This window comes from Rhodnius prolixus, unplaced genomic scaffold, assembly GCF_049639745.1.
Source record: "Rhodnius prolixus isolate KJV_2025 unplaced genomic scaffold, Rpr scaffold_5, whole genome shotgun sequence".
Lineage (NCBI taxonomy): Eukaryota > Metazoa > Arthropoda > Insecta > Hemiptera > Reduviidae > Rhodnius > Rhodnius prolixus.
The window spans coordinates 25,061,160-25,084,886 of NW_027411624.1; the positions used below are offsets into that span (position 1 = coordinate 25,061,160).

General features: G+C 32.3%; 1 protein-coding gene across 1 annotated transcript in view; it reads right to left on the minus strand.

The window, feature by feature from the left end:
- LOC141457685 (uncharacterized) overlaps nucleotides 1-19,170 on the minus strand; it is a 39,529-nt gene extending 20,359 nt beyond the window's left edge. The window contains exon 1 of the mRNA XM_074134893.1: nucleotides 19,000-19,170. The gene's annotated coding sequence lies outside the window, so the exon portion shown is untranslated. The remainder of the gene's footprint in view (nucleotides 1-18,999) is intronic.
- Nucleotides 19,171-23,727: the final 4,557 nt, after the last annotated feature.

The following is a 23,727-nucleotide window of genomic DNA, read 5'->3' on the forward strand; positions in this document are numbered from 1 at the left end:
GAAAGAGATGTTAAGTAATTGTTCGTCTCTTTGGTTTTTTTGTCTTACAATTTTGAATTACAATTGTTCTGCAAAAACTGGTGTTTCACAATGGGGTAAATTTCTGGCGAAGAACATGATTTACAAACGAATGAAACGCTGGATGTAAACCAATAGATTAGAGCATTACATAATTACACGGACTAACTGGTCAATTCATGTTGGTTAACTAAGAAGATGGTTTAAAGGCAGGAAGTTTTTAATTCCAGACTCCTGTGGAGAATGTACCATGACATTTGCCATTATCATGACGGCCAAGTTCATATAATGTTACGAATCTTAGAAATATTTCAATGCTACCTTTGTAGATGTTCTGTAAATAATTTATTTTTGTTTTGTTTTCTTTTTGTGGCATTGTCTTTCGCCATACAGCCAGCATCGTCTAGGTGCTTATCACTAGAATATCACTCACTCTCCATTCTTACTTATAAATACATTCGCTTCACACATTCATCCCTCTACTATATACAACTATTTACATATATTACAACTAATGGATGGATCAGTACTCTATATTCCTGCCATCTTTATAGCTTAACCGAAATAATTTATTTTAAAATTTAATTATTATTAGGTTTTTAGTGCTTCTTATACAACAAAGAGGGGGGGACTACTCTATAACAATGTGACTATTAAAGTAACATAGGTTGTCAACAGTATAAATTGTGTGGTGTTGTCTATATTTTCTTCTTTGAGATAATTTCAGTACTTTTCTTGTCTATTATTCTCATTGTTCTGTTTTCCATTGTTTGATTTTCTCAAGGAGAGACAAATATTTTTCCCTCACTCACACGATTTCTTGTTTGTTAAAATGCCTACGTACTTGATTAGTCTTATTTTTATTGTTTACAATTTAAACTAAATTCCTCAGCAGTCTTCAAGGATGATGGATTGACTTCCCAAGGTCAGGTTAGGAAAAAACATATCGTACACATTCAGTTAAACTTAGGGAAACAATGGGAAATTAGGAGAGTAGTCATTTTTATGACTCAGTAATCTCAGCCAGAGTAAAGTTCATATTGTGTTTTAGTATTTTGGGATGAACATGGATTTCTGCTTCTTATAAGGGGTCGAAAATAGCATAACGCAGGAGCCCGAAATTTTCATCCAAAGAAAGAGGTTTGTGAAAACATTCTGCTAAAGGCCCAAGAAATAATCTAGGGCAGGGGTGCACAGCTCAAATAGAGTTGGGGGCCAAAATTCAGATAGTAAAGAATATGCGGGCCATAAAAATGAGTAAGATCAAAGAAAATATTTTTGAAAGATAAAAATTTTTTTCAATTTTAATTGTAAAGTGAATTTAATGAGGATTAATGTTCCGTTTTTCGGCGACAAGTGTTTCGTAATCGGGAGACATATTTGAAGTAGCAGTTCTTAAAATAACTTCCAAATGATCGTCGTTCAAACATGATCGTTGCTTGTTTTTATTAATATTCATAAGCGAGAATGTCTGTTCACATAAATATGTTGTTCCAAATATAGAAAGGGTTTTCAATGCAACCTTTATAAGATTTATAAGTTTTAGTTTAGTCCAGGATTATCAAAACATAAAACAAAATTCTTCCCATAATTTGCTTCGCGGGCCGCATTCAACGGGTTGGCGGGCCGTATGTTGCAGCCCTGATCTAGGGTATGTTTCTAAGACATAAAGGGTGCTTATTACTTGTTGATTTTTCTTGAATGCCAAGATACTAAATTAATGGAAGAAGGATTTACTAATCAGAAAAAAAAAACATGCTTTGCATGATAATCCTTGCAAACCCAGATTGCAGTCTAATAGTTAAATCTGGTTTCACTAAATTTGATGCGTTCCTGTGCATCCTAGCAGCAGATATTATTGGAAAAATCCTATTAAGATTGTAATAAAATTTAATCAAATACCCTCTGGTACTTATTTTGGACATTATCTGTCACAGATCAATACTAAATCTTTGTATTCAGCAAAAGTCAGAATGTCGTCTATGCGGGTCAGTTCATTCTCTTTAAAGAAAAAACTCGGTGGAAGTAATTTGATCACTGAGGTTATTTTAAAAAACAAAAAATAATTCTAGAAACAAATTAAAGTTGTATGTTTACGGGACTTAAGATATGGATCCCAAACTTCAAATTCACGTAGCGGATAAACTTACAACCAGTCAGCTATGGAGAGAAGTGTTAACTAAATTTGAACAATCTTTAAAGAATAAAGAACAAAGTAATTAGGAATATAACAAGGCTGAATAATATAGTACAAACATTTAGATCTTTAAAATAGAAATGGATAGGACACATCGCAAGATTGGATGATGAGAGGCAGAATGTTTTTTACGAAATGGGGGAACTAGGAGTGTGTAACTTCGACCGCCAGAGTATAGATAGGATGGAAAGACGATGATATTACCCAATATTGAGCTTGGTTTCCACAGCAAATAAGAAGAAACAAAATGAAAATTTATTGTTTACAATAAATGAAATAAATATCATGAATTTGGTGCAGAACCACCATCTTATAATTAGTATGTATAAGAATTTTAATATTGACACAACATAATAACATTATTGAAAACTTGAATGAAATTTTAAGAAAGAATAAAGGAGAAATTAACCCTAGCTAATTGTGAAACGAATAGCTAGGGGAAGACGCTGTCTTTGCCAAACTACTAGCAAACTAACTAATTTAAAATTTTATCTAAGGTAAGAGCAAAAACTTAGAAGTCAGAAGTTACTAAATGGCCATGAAAAGGAATCAAGATGAAAAAATATCCATGTATAAATCAGTAGATTTTAAATGAATAATTTTCTAGGGAGATTTGTTTTTGGGCAGTTCTGGGGTTCTGGATTTAGGGCCTTTCGATGAAATAGCAAGTAAGAGGAAATCGGGTAAAGGTTTATAGCAGATATTTTTGTTAATTGCTTATGGTCAGTTATGTAATTTAAATAATAATGTATGCCATTAAATTTCCATCAGCTTTCAGTTGTCCAATTATACAGGGCTGTCAACATGTTGATTGGTTTCATCTTTGTAAGATGATGTACCACGTACCACTGGATACACTCCATTAAATTCTAAGGAAACTAACGGAGTACGTATAACAGTTCAGCTTTTCTTAATATGGTCGAAAGGTATATTTTGTACAGCTCTTCTCCATATGGATTACAAAATTTTTTACAAAATGCAAAATCTTCATATACCAATCTTAGTAATCCTGTAAATTAATCTGCTTATTAACTAGCAAAAACAATGGCTACCGAAAGATTCGCATCCATTCCAAATTGTATGATAAGGAAGCATATTATTAGGATAATCCACGGAATTTCTCTAACTCGTCATAATCACAATGCGTTACCATTAAAGACCGACATTGAGATTAACTTGGTTAATGTTAAGATTCAGTGGCCGCTTCGTGAAATACCGAATATTTAAATTGTGAAGTTGTTGCAATAAATGAATTTGAATAACATCAATCACATAATTAAGATTATTATTGGTATTATTTTCTTTTCTCATTTAGAATGTAATGTTCGTTTTAAGTCCAATAGTTTATTTAAATATTGACAAAAAATTAATTCAGGATGGCATAATTTCAAGTTGCTGTAGTTCAAGCTTAAGGTCGAGAAAGTTAATTTAGGTTGATACTATGTTCTGTCCTCCGTCTTATCTTGTTCGATTATTGTGAAAGAATTAATGTTCAATTTTATCATAGTAAATTTTAAATGGTTTGGTTTTCTATTATATCTTTGCTGTAAATGTTGGTTTATAGCTATTAAATAATCAGTCATCAAATTAAAAGCATTTCAGTTTTCTCAGCCCCCTCACTAGAATTTTTTTATCAACAAAAAAAAGATATATATATTGATGGACTGATTAGATTAGGTAGGAATTGAAATGCTCAGTTGACACACTTTGTATCCGCAGTACAGGTTTGATTACATAATGTCTTCTGGTTTTCCATTGAAAGTAAAGAATTAAAAGAGCAGTTCATACCGACTGTTTAGTTCATGATTCTTTAGTCTTCTAAGTGCGTTCTAGATAATTCGGTTCTTTATTTAAATGTGATACCATGGAGGATGATAGGCGAAAGGGTTGTCCTCCTGGAAGTGAAAGTTATGTTCTGGCATTTAGCAAGGTTGACTTTGGCATTCCGATCTAAGCCAGATTTGTCAGAAATTTATGAGATTTTATGTAACGCTAGACACCGTCATAAGATCAGGTTTGGTTGCGCAAAGTCACTGATGTCATCAGCTTAATAATGGAGGATTGTTTTCTATTTAGGATGTATGGTGCAGCGTATGTAAAACATATGAAGTGTCACTTCCATGAGCATCTCCTGTTCTCAAATCAGGTAATAAGTGAAAGGATAGATTGTGGAGCTTCCACAATAAGCCAGGATGTCATAACCTTCCTTATAGGTGAGCAAGGTCAAGGTAGATGGGAAAAGTGCAACCATTCGCTACCATTGGAGAATCGTGGAGTGCCTAGCATGGAAACCAAACTGATGTTTGGCGATGATCAAAAACTAAAATGATTAAAATTAGTGAATTAATGGTCACAGCCATCTGAATAGTAGTTGTAGGACTTCTTTTTTTTTTATTATATGAGAACCAAGAATGTGAGGGAATAATTTATGTCAATGTAACAGTGGGAAGGTTTTTAAAAAGTCAGATTATCGATAGAAATAGTGGGACAAGGGATACGCTATTATGTTAACAGTAATTTCACGGTATGTTGCGCATTACAATGCAACTAAAGTAGCTGTTCGGCAATACCGTGTTGTTAGCTGTACCAGTGTCAGCTCAGGGGGAGCGAGATGGCTACAGTTCTTATTGTAACTGTGTCCGTGGCCGACGTCAATATAGGGAGCGTGACCATCGGATATTGTACAAATCTGTCACCACTTTTACCACTATCATAGTCTGAAAATGACGTCATAATATCCTTGAGAAAATTTTCTAAGAAATATTGGAAAAAGATTGTTTAAAAATAGAATCCACTTTCATTTGATCTCATTAGCAGTAGCGTAGCTTGGTTATTTATATTTGGTAAGCTGAAGACGTGGTGACTCTCCAAAGCCACGGTGGCTTTTACAACGACTTGCCATCCTTTTTAACTAGCCATTTCTAATGTTTACCTTGTTTTCATTACAGAAAATGCAATTTAATTTTTTTTTTTTAATGGGTATTAGAACCCAATGTGTCCATTATATAAGTTTTTGAATTCTTTCTCTTTTAGCGATTCTGACCTCACTAATTTACCCACATTTACTGCGTAGATACTTTTGACTGTAATTCTGTTTTCTCTTAACTTTTTGATGCAACCACGTTTTTGGGCCAAATACGGACAGCTGGCTGTAATTAGTTATATACGTGAAATGGCGTTTCTTTTCTCAATATGATTTTTCTCTAGTACCTAGAATGGCCTCGAGTTCTTATTTCTATACCCATCTCGTCATGGGGATCCGACCCCTTTTCTCGGGCCTGTCTACGTTCATCATTTCTTTCTATACGTCCCACAAAAGTACAAACAACTAAATACCAACAATTAGTATTGTAACAACAATTACTTCCTTTAGCAACGCGGTAATTTGTGAAGAATACAATCATTGCATTATTGTTCTCATTTAACATCTCACCTGTTCTACTACTGCTATTTTTTTACGTTTGGCTTATATCTGTTTTAACTGCGGACCAAATTGTTTTTATTTTTATTTTTTTTTTTTTGGGCGCATCAACAGCTGAGGTCATTAGCGCCCGGAGCTTTTTCCAGTGCACTGCCGGCCTCCGGACAGTGTTCTCTCGTTACAGACAACACTGTCCATCACCGGACAGTGAGCTGTAAGAAGCTCCTAGGAAGAGAAAATCTAAGGGTCAGCTGCTGGATTCGAACCCGGGACCTCCGCATGGGAGTCCAGTATGCTAACCTCATAGCTAATCCCTTCCCTTGTTTTTAATATTGTTCGTATTTTTGTTATTAAGAAAGTGAATTTAAAGGTGGACTATTTTTAAACCTATTGTTACTCACAAACTCATTAAGAAGTGATTGTGTTGTATCTTAAATGTTAGAATAGTTTTAAATTGAAAAAGTAATTGATTCACTTCCCAAATCAAAACCAAGCCAAAAAAAAAGTCTAGGTGTTAGCTAGACAAGCTAGAACAAGTTCATTATAACTATCAGCTTCATGTTTCGGCAAGGTTACTCGAGAGAGAGAGAGAGAGAGGTAATTTCACTTACGAATTTTTTTCATGAAAGGTCAATCTGCAAGAGCAAGAAGGTGCCAAGAATTATGAAAACAAATCTGTATTTGATAATATCGCAGATCAGATGAAGGCTGCACGTAGGAAAGTAAGATAAACAGGTATTATGTGGATAGAATTTAAAAATGTCACCGACCTCGCCGGAAGGAAGTTTGTTAAGTGTATTATTTCAGTGATTAACTTCTCGGTTGTCCATTAAACGGAAACTATTCAGGTTTGTTGAACTGACAAAAAATATTCAACTTTTCAATAATGCCTCTATTGATTCTCGCAGCGTTTTTATAAGATTTTTTTTTCACATTTGAATTAAAAAAAGGAAATACCCTGAAATACTTGTAGTAAACTTTAGGTTTGCATTCACCGTACATTTAAGGCACATCTTTTATTTGTTCTTAATACGATCTGTGATGAAGGTAAATTGGGGGTAATCTATCATGTCAAGAGTTACTTTCTAACTAAAACAATTTGTAGATAAATCGCTAAACGCAGATAAAGCAGTCAACATCGTCATTGGATTTTCCACAAGATATACCTTAGTTGACTTATTAGTTTATTGTACAAATTAGCACTTACAACTGTTTGCTGTTGCCCTACTCTCAAAAAACCTTTATTTTTTTCTTTGTTTACGTTGTTGACAACTTTAATTCAATCGAATTCCTGGTTTTAGGTTTCGCCATTGCTCATCCCGAAATTCTCTCCTCAGCACTCTACTCTGAGCTTCTTTATGTTAGCCTTTTTCCTGTTTCCTTTTGGTACGTAGTAAAATGTTCATTTTTAACGGTTTTTTTTCTTTTAAATATTTTAAGGCTTCTCTGAGTTGACTTCAAAATGTACAGCCAACTTCCCGATAGTACTTTCTCGTTTCAAACAACCTGCCTCTCAATAATTTGTAGTTGAGGCTCCAAGAAATGTCAAAATTTAAGAGCAGTAAGAGCTCTCTTCGAACCCAAGACTTCCCGTTTACTAATCCCAACGGTTACCAACCTTCTTTTCAACCGACAAATATGGCTGAATCACAAAAAAAAAGCTTGAACGTTCCAGAATCGTTGAGTATTCTCTGCTATAATTGGCATTCTCTTAATTTACTAGTAACCAAGATAGTCCACAACTTCCCGGCCACCTGTTCAAATTTTAAATTGATGTTTACTGTGATTGAATTTCCAGCTTTCACTGCTGTGTCTTCGAACAGAGCATTGACTGGTAATTTTGACTCCATTGGAAACTGACATCTTAGGTTATTTAGAGCAAAAGTCATTTTTGAGTCTTCTTATGGGATGATGCATTGTTCAGAAAGTGGTCTTAATAGAAAGGTTATGCACATCTATGTATCTTTAATAATATCAATTAATTTCACTTAATTGGTGTAAATAAATCAAATTTAAAAAAAATTATTCAAACCATTCAATTTATAATCATTATATTCACTTTATATTTTACTTCCTGAGAGTGTTAGACCGATATCGTTATTTAGATTACAGTAATTTTTATTTAACTCATCTTATAGTGTAACAGAGAACTTAGTTAATTTTTAGATTTTAATTACATAAATACATTTACATTAATATTTCTTGTTTATCTTTTATCACATAATTTACTTTCTAAAATGTTAAAAGAATAGCAAACAAATGTTTAAGGTACAAGCCGAATAACATTTGCAATCATTCGGGGAACTAATAAAGAATAAAACTTGAAAATAATGTAACATTCACCGATGTTTGCGGACAACCAGTTTTAAAAATGATTAATTATTAGAAGGTAATAAACAGCTACGCAATTATTATTTAAGTTCTTTATCGAAATTCTTAATCATTAGAGACACCGTTATTAGAAAGCGAAACATTTTTATTAATAACTTTTAAAGTTTGAAGTAATTTAACTAAGTAATTCAATTACAAAGAAGATTTTAGTACAAGATAGAAATGAATATGTAAATATATAAAAAAAAATATCTTACAAGACAAATTGAAAATAATTCTTAATCTACTTTTTAAAATTAAGGCACCTAATTTTAAAATGATAAAACCATTTAGAGGTTCGATGCCCTCAATGTTCGATATTCTCCCCTTTTCTAACTTTCCTTCCTTATCAAACCCAACTTACAATTTAATACTATCAAAATAATTTTTTTAGAAAAATGTTTCCAATAAAAAAAAAAACTGTAAATTAATGTCAAAAATTTACAAAAAGCAAAAGCAGAGAAAAGATTTTCTTCAAACTTGATTAACTTGGTATTGATATTTTTTTTAATGTCCACAGATATTTTACTGTTGCAGTTCAGCAAATAGTTCGAAACCGTCACTTTAAAAAGAAGCTTAACGCTTATAGTTCATGAGAATCTCCAAGAACTCAGAACACAGAATAAATCTTTAAAGCATTTGGGTAAAGAGTAAAATTATGAAGTTGAAATCAGGAGCGAATGAACAGTTGACGAGGAAAGGACACGTTGGTTTCAGATTTAAAATTTGGTATCGACTCAATCAAAACGTTCCAATTTAATAACGAACTATGTATACTGTGTGAGTAAAGTTTGTAAATTATTAGACAGTGATTAACTCTGACAAAAGGCTTAGAGTTTAGAGAAATCCGAGTAAATCGTGCCAGCACGTGCTTTAATAGTATAGACTTCTTGCGTTAAATGTGCAACATCCATGGATTGATTCACTAGTAAGATATTTTGCAAAGCCTCAAAAGGGGTCAGCTCGTGTGAGGACAACATAAGAATCAGATGGTCAGCCATTTCAGTACACTGACAAGAAAGACAATCAATTCCTATCCCTTGACAACACAATTCCACATTTTAATTTTTAAATCTACAGAACCACCTGCCTGGGAAAGTGACGACTCTTTCAGAAATTAGTTTTTTTTCTTCTTACAATCTTAGCAGCCCTAGGGATTATTGCAAATAGCTTACGTTCACTAATCTACTTGGAGACGTACACTATGCTACAGAAATGACAGTAATATATTTTGGTAAAACGATAACGCATACTTTTACTAATAGAATGCCAAACTGGTTCATAACGGCCCATTTTTACCACTTGAACATTTACCCTAAAATATCTAAATTTCTCGGCAAGATAAAAATGATAAATTACACCGAATATGACAGTAATAAATGATACTAACTACTGTTCTTATTCAATTATATTTCGATCAAATTAGGCATTTTGCTCGTGATCTCACTAGAGACTTGAGCAAATCGAAATAAAATTAGCTTTACTAGATTAAGGATATTTTTCAACTAAGCCGTCTAATTTTTTGCATTTATAGTATATTATTACCATTATCTAAATAATAGCTCTTTCCAAAATCGTTCAACACCCTCGTATTCTGGCCGGCTAAACAATTTTATAAAACCACGGAGCATTGGATTATATCCTCCAATCTTCTGCCGTATCTTTTTCTATTATTTTAGTACATCAATATCTTTGAAAATATTTGTCAATGTAATTTTAATGACAATTTTTTAACGTTAAAAAAATTGATATTACTCATAACAGCACCTTGAATTATGTTTATTTGGTAAATAATTTTTATGTAAATTATTTGATGCAATGTTTCATATTTACATTTGGTATTATTTATCAACATTTGTGTATGTGTTATGAGGAGAAAGAGATATCAGTATTAATTCAAGTGCGCCCCTCTTTATCAATCTATATGTGGATGATTCTTTTCTTTTTACCTCCAACTTAGATGCAATACAGCGAAATTTTAATTGTCTTCAGGAGTACTGTGAAATAAATTCTTTGAAATAAAAAATGAAAGATTATTTGTTTTTAATAACTAAGAATGATTTGTAACTAGTACTTCAACCTTTTTCATCCTTTGGAATATTCAGACATACCGCGAAATATCACTTACTAAATTTATAACAGCTAATTTTGGAGTTTTGAATCTTTCGAAATCTACACATTCAAAGAGTTGGTAAGCTAAGTGTCTTCTTTCTGAGTATGAGAACATACTGTTCAGATATTTGGTCTTACTCTTATTCAGATGTCTTGGAACATGTTCAATAAGTGCTGTTATCTTCGCAAACCCTAAGTGCCTATTATTACACTGGAAACGGGCTGAATGCATATTAAGTTGAAAGTAATTTAGAATAAAAAAAAACAATGATGGTATAATATTGCATTTTATGGAGCATGGCAGATGATTGACTACCAAGTGTTTGAGATTAATAGAAATCGAAAAAAAAAAATTGTCCTCTGTTTTTACTGGTTCTCTCAGTTAAAATCTCAATTTACATGAAGCTAGGTTTGACTATTTGCTATTCTGTATGTTTAAATGTCATTCATATATTTGATTTTGTATGTAATGTGGAGGTTAACAGCCACAAAGTTGTACTTTCTTTAAAGCTAATAAAATGTTTTATTTCTTTGTGTTGTATCACTCCTTATACAATAGAATGTAAATGACTGTGAAGATCAGCTTTTCAGTATTTAAAATTTTGTCAATTTTTACTAACGTAACATCTGATATTAATGCAATTAGGCAAGCGACATCTCCTCGCTATAAAGGCGAATCGTATAAGAGCAACAGTTTCGTCAATCACAATAAATTATTTCTCTTAATATTCCATATAATTAAATTATTACAAAGCAATGCTAAAAAAAATAACTTTGTGAAAAGACTGAACGCCTTCAACTGACATTGTTACCGCAGATATTTAAATATTGTGTCAGAGAGATTAAACTGCAGGAAAGGTAAGGATGGTTAGAGAAGCTGGAGACGACAGGAGTCTGGTGTTGACCGCTGGGTGATGGTCAGTGTTTAAGAACTCACTCACTGACCGCCTTGTTATCTCTAAATATAGCCCTCTCTCACACCACCACACGCAAACATATACACACACGGACAAATTCATATCAAACATTTATCCGGTTAACAGTGGCCAATTGAGCCAAACTACACATGTAACTCCTCCAACCATTCCAACAGCACTGTTGTGATGATATATCACTGCACCGGGCCCTACCCACTCAACATTTAAAAGGCTGCACTTTGCAAGTCTTAAGCTACAATAATCATCTACTATTAGTCCAATAGTCATTAGTCAATTACTGACTGATCTGGTAAGAAATATTTTAAATAATATATTAAACTACCATTAACATTACTGGTACAACCCTTTGTCATCAAAGTTGGCATGAACTTAATATAGAAGGCAAAGAAGGTGACAAATAATTACTAACATTAATTAGGATCAATACAAAAGCAAACAATAATTGTAATAACTTTTTTCTAGTAAAAGTAAGAGCCTCGGCAATGTTCCCTGTGAGCCAATATGAGTTCTCATCTAAACAATGAATTTTAATAATTTTTAAACAAACAATACACACATGCCATAATTGGAATTCAAACCTGCGTATCCAAGGTTAACTGGATTCACTTATTTGTGATAACAACCCCTACATTAATAAACTGAATTGCAAGTTCTTAATTTTATTTCTCTCCTTTTCCAAATAAATAAATAATAATAACCTTGATACAACTTAGAATCGAGCAAATTTAGTAAATCTTAAATATTTAGTGAGTGTGTTCTTTAAAAAACTTGGAATGCCCAGTATAGTAGTAAAAGGACTCAGTCAGAAAGGTTGGGCAAGAAAATTAGAAACAAATTGAAATTAAATATATTTATAAGCTTTTTTCGAACTAACTAAATGGCTGAAACAACGAGCTAAAAAAAATACAAATGAAATGTTAGTTGCTAGCTGATTTTTTTAAAGGCTTAATTGTACTCAACATCGAAATTTGTTTAATAGTATTTAAAGAAGATATGTGCCAGACCTGAAGAGCGTTATATAGTAAACTGGCACTCCTTGGTATGAGAAATATGTTTTTAATAATTATAAATAATGTTATTTTCTACTTCTGAGGTTCATGATTCCTGTTTTATCCTATTTTAAACAGGGACCTGTCCTTGCCACTACTATTTTTATTCAAATAACCTGAAAGAAGGGTAAAAGTGGTAGGTCTTACATTCAACAATAAATGTTTGAGTTTAAAGTAAGTTCATAATTATATGGAATTATGTGAGTTCTCACTTTGTGATTTCGGATCAAGATGCCATGCATTATTTTAGTGAGATCACTGAATAATTATATATAAAATGTTACATATTGAAGAACAGCAGTTTAATTAGAACATAAAAGAATTGTAAAACATTTTACGCTTGAATAAATTATTTTATAAATGCAATCTGAATTTGTTATAACGTAATAAAAAAATAACATTGGATGTAATGTAAAATATTGCGAAAAGCAAACTGAATTTAATGAAACATCATTAAAACATTGCTTTGGTTTATTTTGAATATGATTTCATTAGAGTTTAGTTTTTCAAATTTAATAAATAATTTGTTTACAAGTAATTGCTAAAAGTTAATGTAATAACTCTTTTCAATAAAACCAGAATTTTGCATTTTACCGGATTATATGATTTTTCAAGTCGATATGCAGAGGATGATGATAACTTTTTCAACTCCTTGGAGGTATAGATCGCTTTCGAGGTAGAAGATTGTCAAGAGTTTATTGTTTTAAGAGTCCGAGCCTCAGTACTACTAAGCAACTTCACAAAAATAGTACTGAGGCTAATTTCATCTTCTTTAACGGCGCTACACTCCACTAATGGATATTGGTCTCCTCAAGGAGCTTTCATCAGTTGGCTAGGTCTTCTGCAGATCCTCTTCAATTCCAAAGTTGAAGAAGCTGTCCACAATTCCATCGATCCAGCACAACCTTGAGTGCCCTCTTGGACAGGTGTCATGTATGTCTTCTTTAAAAAGTATTTTTTGCGTTACCTCATCTTCCATTCGCACTATATGGCCAGTTTACCTTAGTCTGGATATTCTAAGGTATTAACGATGTCCGGATCATTAAACATTGAGTACACCTCCCAGTTGCATCTCCGCCTTCAATCATGACCTACTCTCAAATACACGCCTAGAGTTGAACTGAGTCTAACCTAATCTAACTGAGTCTAACAGTTCAATCTAATCTGAGTATGAGAATGCCTGGATGGTTGCGGCTGTGAAATATAATAAACAATCCTTTTGTTTCTTAAACAAAACTTCTGTCCTCCAATCTAGAATCAGTACAAATCTACTAACAAACAAATCTCATTAACCTTAAAAGGTAAAGAAATCATTTCTCTCGAACTTGAAGTGCTTTCTTCATCATTTTTACTTTTATGCCGTTGTACTTTATCTGTGTGACAGTCCACTAATGGAAAATACATTCTTAAAACGCAAATCACTCCTTCTTTTTTTGTTGTTTCCGACATTTCGACAGTCATTGTGCAAATTCTGCGGGGACAAAATCTTCAAATTAAGATCAAAGCAAGAACATTCATAGTATTCGTGTAGAGAGGTATGCCGGGAATATTCTGTTATTATCTTTTCAATTTATTATTTAGTTTTCGAAAAGTGAGGTTCAGAAATGGGATAAAAGCACTTCAAGTTCTGTTACATTAACATTCTCAACAGTTATAAACCTTGACGGGGAAGATACTAAAAACAAAAAAATTGAAATCATTTAGCGGTTTCTGATGATTTATGGTTTCACAATGTCTTCTTTAATCTTAAGGCGTTTTATTAAATTTAAAATCTTCTATTAAAAAGCGTCTTTGTCTCTAATAAGTTACAAAATTATTGTAAAGGTTATCGTCAAAATGTCTTGAGCACTAAATTTACCAGAATAAATTATTATCATAATAACTTATTTCTGGCTGTCGTGACTATCCACCTTAATTAGTAAAAATAAAGTAGGCTGATTGCCAGGAGCAGTCTAGTGTTCAAGTGAATTATAACTTAATTCTTAAAAATTGTATTATTTTTTTGTTAAGAACTTTATTCCAGAGAGTTCTTTAGCTCTGAAAAATCGTACCTTGAATCCCTTCCTCTTATAAAGAGGATACAGTGTCATCCACCTAATTTCTGTAATAATAAGGACTCTAATATTTAATAAAATATCACAGTTTGAAGAAAATTAATCAATTAGAATTAAGTAATTTAAAGGAGGAAGTATTACTCTCTATCAGTGAATAAACAAAATATATATTATCTCGAAACATAATATTATATAAAGTTTAATAATTAAATTTTTTGCCAATATTAACTTACTTAAGTATAAAAAGAGAAAATCGTATGAACTTGTTTTGTGATTTCAGACTGGCTAAATTAGTCTAATTTAATGATAAGTTGATTATCGTATGAACCAATAATTATTCATTAATTTTTAAAAAAATTCTTATTTAACTATAAAATTGTTATTAAACTAGTTATTATAGACTAAGCAATAACAATAATCATATGATAACCACCTTCGAGAACTTGCAACTTGGAAAGAACTTGCGAAGTAGATGATGCAACTTTATAAACTGAGTAGTGTAATTTAATGTGTATTTGCATCTAAACATGGTTGGTATAAGTAAAAGTATTAAGCATAATGGTCACTTCATTAACACTCTGACAAGTACCCACTCGGAAGGCTATTCTTGCTTCTTTTTTCATAATTTATAATACTGAGAGTATTTTGAATAGAGTAATTTTCCAAATTATAATACTAGAGATAAAAAGTGAGATAAAATGGATCACGCAGAGATAAAATATGTTTAATGTCTTGGCATATTAGTGTACTATTTTGGAAAACTTCATGGGAAATAAAATCTATTCTGAAACAGATTAACAACTTTAAATTGATTAGCTAAATGATAAATATACTTTGGCTCAGTTTAATGATAGAAGTAAATGGCACTAGAAGTTTGATTGGTTGCCTGAGCAATGAACGATTGAATTGTTTACTTCACAATTCTCTCCAAATCAGAGTAGATGGTTCCTGACGCTGTATCTTCGAAAATCTTATCTGAACAATAAACAAACAAATAAAACTGGTAAGGTTCAAACACTAAATTTTGGGAAACTATATTAAGTATTCCAAAGCACTTGCGGAGAAACCAAAAGCTCTTTCAGCAATCTAGCCAGCTGTAGATTAGGATTATCACATCAAATGCCATAATAAAGTCAAACCAAAATAGAAGAGTTGTTACCATTTAATCATCTACTGTTTTCTGAAGATAATTCGTTACTTTCAGCAAGGAACTCTGTTTGCTCAAACCACATTGAAACGGATTAATAAATCATTGCGAGAAAAACTATCTTTCCTGAGGTTTTGGGCAGGGATCAGAGCTTGTGGGGAGATAGTTTTTAGTGAAAGATGATTCTTTAATTACGAATATGATCTAATGAAAGACTTTTCTACAGCAGAAAATGAAAGAATAGAAAAGAGAAAATTATAAAAACAAAAACAAAATAAAAGACAAATTCTTCTTAATGTCAAAAATGAGCAACTCAGGTTTTAACTGCTTAATGCTACTTACAAGAGTTGAGAATAGAATTTATTTTTATTAAAACCCTCAATCTGCCTGAATTTCATCACTAACACAAAGAGCAGATGATTTTTAACGTAAGCAGCATTGGTACATGCCAACGCCTGCGATAAGTTATCATTTAATACTTTAAGTTTCTCACCATTCCAAGAGGTATCAAACAGTTAGACCTAACATCGATTATTAGTATGCGATTTTTTACATTTTTACATGTTTTTATAAAGAAAAATAAAAGACATGGTGCTAAGAGGGATAAAATCAGTAATAATATCCAGGAGCTAACCACATTAAAGGTACTATAAAGTGAACAATAACATGCTGTTGGTAGTTGTTAAAAATTAAGGAATCAATAACATAACAAGATTAGAAATTACAGATTCAAGAACTGTCGTTTGAATTTTGTTAAAGATCAGTTTTAAAATCACCAAGTATTACGACATTGCAGTAATAATGAAGAAACGAAATGAATTCCCAAAGAGAGGGAGAAAACGCGAGAGATTCTGCGATGTGAAGTAAGAAAGGTTTATAACGTTTGCAAAGAAATAATTTTTATACGAATTAACTGAATTTAATTTTATGATAATATTCATGACGATTCTATTTATTAAATAAATATTTGAACATTTATAATAAAATAGTATTTTTTCTTGATATGTTAAGAAATAAACTTAACGAATATTTTTAATTTCCTTTACAGTTACCTAAACAGTAATGGTTGCAAAAGCGCTTAGGACAATGTTAAAAGAGATATCCTATATTAAGTTCGAGTACAATAAAGATTTCTTTCGAAATTAGTCTGTTCGCGAGAATTTTGATGACTAGCATGAATATGTGGTCAAATTCTAAGAGAAAGTGCCTGATGAATTTAGTCCGCATAATTGCTTAAGACAAGAAGATGGCCTTGAATGTTTATTTAATATGCTATTAGAGGTTCGTGGCTTTTATTTATTTATTGAGAGTGGGTCCTGTTCCCAAGGCTCTGCAGTCAAAGAGAAAATCGCACCATCCTCTTGGAAGGTCTCGTAGATCCAGCAACCCCTCTTTATTAGGTTCGGGATTTTACCCTTTAGTTGTTTTTGTGACACTATTTCCTTTTGTCTTAACGTGCCAGAAATCTCATGCAACGACCTAACGACAGGATACTGGCATTCCCCCTTTCTTCCCCTTCTGTCAGGGTTTGCATAAGGGGCTCTGAGCTGTAAAAGCTGCTGTTATTTACAAGATATGACTTTGAAAACTTAGATGAATTTATTTATCTACGCATTCTGATAGCATCCTTCGAAGAGAAATTAAAAAGAGAACTTTTCTTGCAAATTATGTATTATTTCGGCCCACACAAGCACTTGAAACACTACGCGCTCTTTAGATCTACCAAAATCTATCAATCTACCAACCGTGTTCCGTCCTGTGTTTTTAACGGATTAGGAAGTTAGATTATGTTAAAGTGCAACTAGTTAACTCCGACCCATTGGTGAGAAATACGTTCTAAGGAAAATCTATCATGGCGAATAACTTGGAGACACATAGACATAAAGTCAAAGGATTAATGCTGAACTGAAGTTTTCTATGTAATAATGTAGGAAATATGAGTTTTGTGAGATTGAGCAGTTTGCTCTGAATCAGACATGTTGCGAAATTGAACATGGAATTTGTACGAGAAAAGTTTTAGATATTTTAGATTCAGTGGTATTTGGGCGAGTGATGTTTTATTACAAATCGTCATTTTAATGTATTTTACAATTCTAGGTCACACTATAATATAATTTCAAATTAACGTAATATCTATTTCAGGAATTGCAAATATTCCAATATTATAATAATTTATATCGAAAACGTAGATGAATTTATTCATCACTCTTCTTTAATAAAAATCAGTAATACTATAATCACAGTATTTCTTCCATTCGCAGAGGTTGATAGAGAATTTTACTTCCCAATTAAATAGGTTCTAATTCCACACTATTGTACCACATGTGTTTGTGAGGTAATCGACAGTGTGTCAATAATGAGACAGAGTTGATATGTATTAGTAAAAATCAGTAAAAGAGAAGTGCACAAGCATGCTACTAGAAAAAAATAATTAATTTAAATTAATTATATTAATAATTGCGGTTTCAAGCGACCGTGGTTTTATTCTTTTTTTAAATTTAATTACTAATTTTCTTGTGTGTAATGTTTATTATTAGAAAAATCATAGTAGGGAACATCATATTTCCCTCAAGTTGCAGTGTTTTATTGTTCAGTTACTTACCTTCTTTTTTACCCTTAAAGTAACCAGAAATTTAGAAAGCTCCAAATAGTAAGGGAATTTGTAAATTAGACAAATTAGACGTTTAACGTTAACAGCAGTAGGATATTGATACCTTTCAAAGTTTAGACCCAGATTTTGTTTTTACTTTTCTAAGTATTCACCCTTGAAATTTGACCATTTGGGCTTGAAATGTCTTAAATATAATGATTTTATCATTAGGAATTTTTTACTTTAAACCATGGAAAGTGCGTTTCATAATAATGATCAGTTTTGGGAGAGATGCGAAGCCAACACTCGACGAATAAGATACACAATTTTTTCCCCCCAAAATCGCTTATGGTGCACTTTGCTTGAATACAATTAGTATGAATGATTGCTACGTGCTGCACATACATCTTTTTGTGTTTGAGAAATTGAAGCGAGTAAATCTGTAATTACGGTGCAATGTGCATTTTCTGAGACATAAACGAACCCACCAATTTACTATTCCTGCGTGGTACAGAATCACTTTAAAAAGTGCTATACCTGATGTCTGGCTAAATGCAGCAAGATTAGATTATTGAATCGATATACGCCGTGGAGTACATATATTGTAATATATGTTGAATATATTCAACATTTGCAGTGTTAACAAACAATGAGTTCATGTGTCTTTCGTTGCTTGTTTCATTGGTGTGTTCTACAAACATCTTTATTTGTAAATTTTTGTAATGAAACCACTGCATGTTAGCCAAGTAATTGTTCAAATTTTGTTTTAAAATTGTTGTTACAAATGTCCACTAAATGCTTTCAAGTATATCTATAGAAATAAATGGGTGACTAACAGTATTCTCTCAATTATTTATGGAAAATTAGCGGCCGCTTGTGGAGAAAGCAGGACATATTTGGTTAGCTGTAGTTGTTACCTCTCTTTTATGGTATATCAAATAGTTTTATGTAGGTCTTGCCGTGTCTGATATAGACACATTTACATGCAGGCGTTTTATTGTATCATGTCAAACATACAACACCTACCACAATTGATAACTAGATATGTTTCTTTCTTTTTTTTGCATTAATTATACACCTAGAAAATGATAATGTCCACGTACCTTTAAAATTTATCTGGGCAAGGAAGATAAAATAGCTGAGGATATGATTAAATGATCTTGTGACGGATGCGTTCAAAAACAAACTGGTCCTTGCACGACTATCAATCTGGAGCAAAACTGTTTGTTACCAATAGCACTTGACTGTATACTTCTTTTACAACTGTTGAATTTAATATCAGCGCTGTTACACCCCTTCTACTAGGGACATGCCCCTCCTATGTGGATGCCCCTTCCTCTAATACTGATCGTCTCTTTCAGCTAGCTTTTATTCGTGTTTTCGCAATCTACTCTTCGTTCCTTCGCTCATGTTTCGTGATACTGAGCTACTTAGTTGGACAGCAGCGTGCTGGATTTTTTTAACTTTACCTACTTTAATAATTGCTATTTCGTTCTTCTTACTTTTCTAAAGGAAAAGGATTGAAATCATGGGAATTATTCGAAAAGTTTTACAGGAAATATATATTTTAAGATTCATTATAAATACACATTTTAAAGGTCTGGAGTAAAACAATTATAGGACATTCTCTTCAGCGTGTGTAACTGGCAAGTTTTTTGGAACTAAGTATGGAGAAACTGTACAGAATTCTTGGTTTTAAAACATTCAGATATGGAAAAGAAATAACTATGCAATACTTTTGTAAAGTTCCCATTACAACTCATGTATGGACTATTTGTGAGTTTTCTTTCTCATGTTTCAAGCCCCATTTATCAGTTTCTTTAGGTCTTTTTTTAGGCTCGTATCTGGTCTCTTTATGAGTCTTTTGCTTTGCTCCTTTTTCACTTTTGCTTCTTGCCTATTTCAGTCTTGTTTCTTGCCTATTTATCATCCTTGATTTTTATCTCTTTGTCACTTTCCTATCTGGCCTCTTTGTCACTCTTTTTCCTTGCTCCTGTTTCTTACTTTTTGGTCAGTCTCAAATCTTCATCTTTGCAGCCTCGTATCTTTACAGAGGTTCCATAAATGTTATAATGTTCACTAAACACTATTTAAACGAATTACTCTCCCTCTAGATTCACAGAATAATTACCAAAAAACTATTTGGTTATATTTTTTTAAATTAAGGCACGTCAAAATCAGAAGTATCCTTTAGTATTTTGCAAGTCTCTGAACAGTGTTCTCTAGTTAGTCAAAACTAGCCAACACTGAATGTTAAGTCGTAAGGGGCCTAACAAAGAAAACAGATTGCAGCTGGACTAGAGTAACTTCCTTCTCTAAACAAAATTTACGGTGGTGTTGAGAGATAATAGAAGATTCAGATTAATGGATGTGAGGAATTTAGTTTTGAAGAGTCACAGCAGTTCATGCCCTTGGCCATCGCATCAATCTTGCTACGAGACACTAAGTGATGATGACCCTATTTCCTACCTGAGAAACAATAACGTGTTAAATAATGTGTAAAAAAAAAAACAAAGGTACATTTATCCAAAGATTGAACACCAACCATATATGTCTTATTAGTTCTAAAACTGGAAAAGTTTAAGCTGAACTTCTAGGAGTGAAGGATTTATTGGAAAATAAGGAAAGAAAACCATTTCGTAAATAGAAGAAAGTAGAAATTGATTTGAAATTATTAACTTCAAAACAAAGACTTAAGCAGAATTGGCTAAGCTTGAGGTGATGTTATTTACTACATAGCATTGATCTTGGTTGAGAATTTCTTGAGAGAAAAAAGCTGCATGGTAGATCTTTCCTAACATGACGCTAAAATGTCGGGAAGACTTGGTCAAGATTGAAATGTGCAGATAGAAAAGATTGAGTTTGGTTATTGGATGATCCTTCTTGTTCGAAGCGGAGTTCTTGCAAGAATTTTAGAGCCAAAGAGTGGAAAAGATGATGTACATCTAATACGTGTGCTGATATCTAATATCTAATTTCAATATAAAATGCTAATGAATTGAAATGATAAAAAATTGCATGTCTTCAAAAAAATCTGAGGTTGGAAGGAATTAAATAATCGAAAGTGTGATTTGGCTGAACGCTCTTTTACATTTTCAGCAATTTTTCTAGATTGAAACCCAATGGTTTCAGTCATTGGTTTTATTAATTATTACTAATTTTATTAAAATATTTTCTATAATAACTATTATAGTACGGAGAGCTGATTGTCGATTTTTCAATAATATTTTTATTTATTTATTTATATGCCTGAGTTCATTTTAATAACATTAAAGGTTTTTCAATAACAAAAAGCTTGCAACAAAAACATGAATAGGAAGATGGACCAAACGAAGTGTAATAAATAAAACATAAAAACTTTTATTCCTATTCAAAATGTTCATCCATTTAAGTTTATACAATACTTTAGGTACTTCATGAATATAATTTTTACTTGCTCTTAGGCTATTAAATTTTCTGTAAGAATATTTGTGAGTTGGAACGTTAAGAATAGTATTGTAGTAAGAGAAAATTAAAACCATTGCTGAAAGAGTGTCCATACCAGATTTAATGATAAAAATCCATTGATGGTTTGTTTGAACTTATTCAGACTTAATTGTCTTATTTCTGAAAGAATTTATTGAATATTTTTGCCGAGACAACATTCGAATGAATACAAGATGTCGTTTATAAATAAACTAACTTTATTATGTAAAGTATGCTTCCCACCCATAGTATCTATTACCGTCTTAAGTGCATCTTGAAAACATAGTATTGCATCTTATTGCAGAGTCAGCCAAAATTTATTTCTTCAAAGTCCAAAACTTCTTAAATTTTCGAACAGCTTCTTAAATTGAAACTGGATAAAACAATCCATGTGTAGACAATATCACTCCTATAAAATCCTATCTCACAAGCAGCCCTCTTACCACTATATTCCTTCGTAACAGACAAATACTCATGGTCCAAGAACCGTCTGAGGGTTGTCTCTACTTATCTTTACCCTTTACTTGATCAAAGCTTATAATGAACAATTAAATAAAAACAACAAAAGAAACAAAAATAAAAAAATAAGTCACAATAATCTCACCACACACAGAAGCAAAAAATAAGATCTAAAACAAAGAAAGCAAAACATTCTTAGCCACAGTAAACGAAATTATATACGAAATCTTAATTAAAATTAAGGTCACTTAATATTTAACTAATTACGGAATAATTAAGTGATACAGATACATCTAACAATAGATAAATCAGTTTAATAATTAAATTCCTTCACCAGTTCGTATCTATACAACGCTTTTCCAACACTTGCCATTTAAATAGTCCAAAAACTCCAGCTCATTTAAACAGTCTTTCTTATTTCAGTTTTCTAAATTCCTTATTCCATATCATCACTTAGCAGATCCACTAACTGCTTCGAATTTGATTTAAATTTTTTTCCATATATCGAATACCCTCAATCCATAAATCCCACCTTGTTCAAGTAGCTAATCTCAGGAATATCTTACCGTTAGGTATAAAAAAAGCAACCCATTAAACACTTTCAAAAAAATATTTTTTTCTTTAAACTGCCCAGTTCAACGGATACCCTGGTTATTACGATAGTTAAGTTTATTTGTGTTTCATGCCATATTTGTTTGATTGCTTTTTTAATTATCTATATTAATATTCTCAAAGATATGTATAAGGACACTTTGCTGTAATGTCCTTTCCTTTATCATGTGGCTCAGTACCTTAATTAGGAAAAATCTTAATTTCGAACAATACAATAGTAAGCTCATGTACTAAATTAGATTTTCCTTTTATTGTTTGATTGATTTAGATGAGGATAAGTATCAGAAAGTAATAGGGACCTGATTCCTGTGCCAACTCAGTTATTATAATTCTTATAAAAATCAATTTTAATATCTGGCATAATGTACAAAAGGGTGATAATTACAAATGAAAAGGATGTAGCCGTGGAAATTGATTCTAGGATGACTCTTTGATCTCCTGTAAGCAATGACCTTACCGTAACACAGTTTATGTTATTTTTTTTTTTTTTTATATTGAAGCATCTTTATTCTGAGCATAATTCTTTTGAATGGCGTTGTGGCGGAACATCTATGCGCCAACTGTCTATATGAAACGGCCCCCTCCTCAAACCGCTTGCTAATTCTTGTTAGCCTAGTATAATACACATACAGCTAGCCAAACCTGATCCACTCACTAATTCCATCCCTCGGCGCGGATGTCACACTTATTTCTCAGATTAATATAGCCTTTGTTCTCTCTTAAATGCAGCTATTAAATAGCTCTGGAGAGGAATAGCACTGAACAAGGTTACATAACAATTTATTCACTTCTCTCCATTATCTGATTTAATGCCTTGTCCTTAAAACAGAGAGAAAAAAACTATTCACCTCCTAATTTTTTTTTTTTTTTTTTTTTGAAAAATCAATTTAAAAAAAGAAGCTGGGATGTACATGACAGGGCTTTCTTTAATGCAAGTATAAGAATTAATATGGACTTACTTTTTAAAAAAAGATACATTTTTTTTAATTTGAGGCACGTCAACATTTGAGGTCGTTGGCCGGAGCTTTTCCTGTTCTCTCGATACAGACAACGCTGTCCATCAACGGACAGTGAGCTGTAAGAAGCTCCTAGGAAGAGAAAACTTAAGGGCCAGCAGCTGGATTTGAACCTGGATTTGCAGCTTCGATTCTGTAAGACGTAAGTGATAGGAGTATAGAAACATATTCCTCCTGCGCCCGCTAGAAAAAGGAGCAAGTTATGCTGCGCTACTACTGCCCCCAAAATACCTAACGGAGAGATAGGAAAGTAAGTTAAGAGAGCAGGTAAAAGGCAAA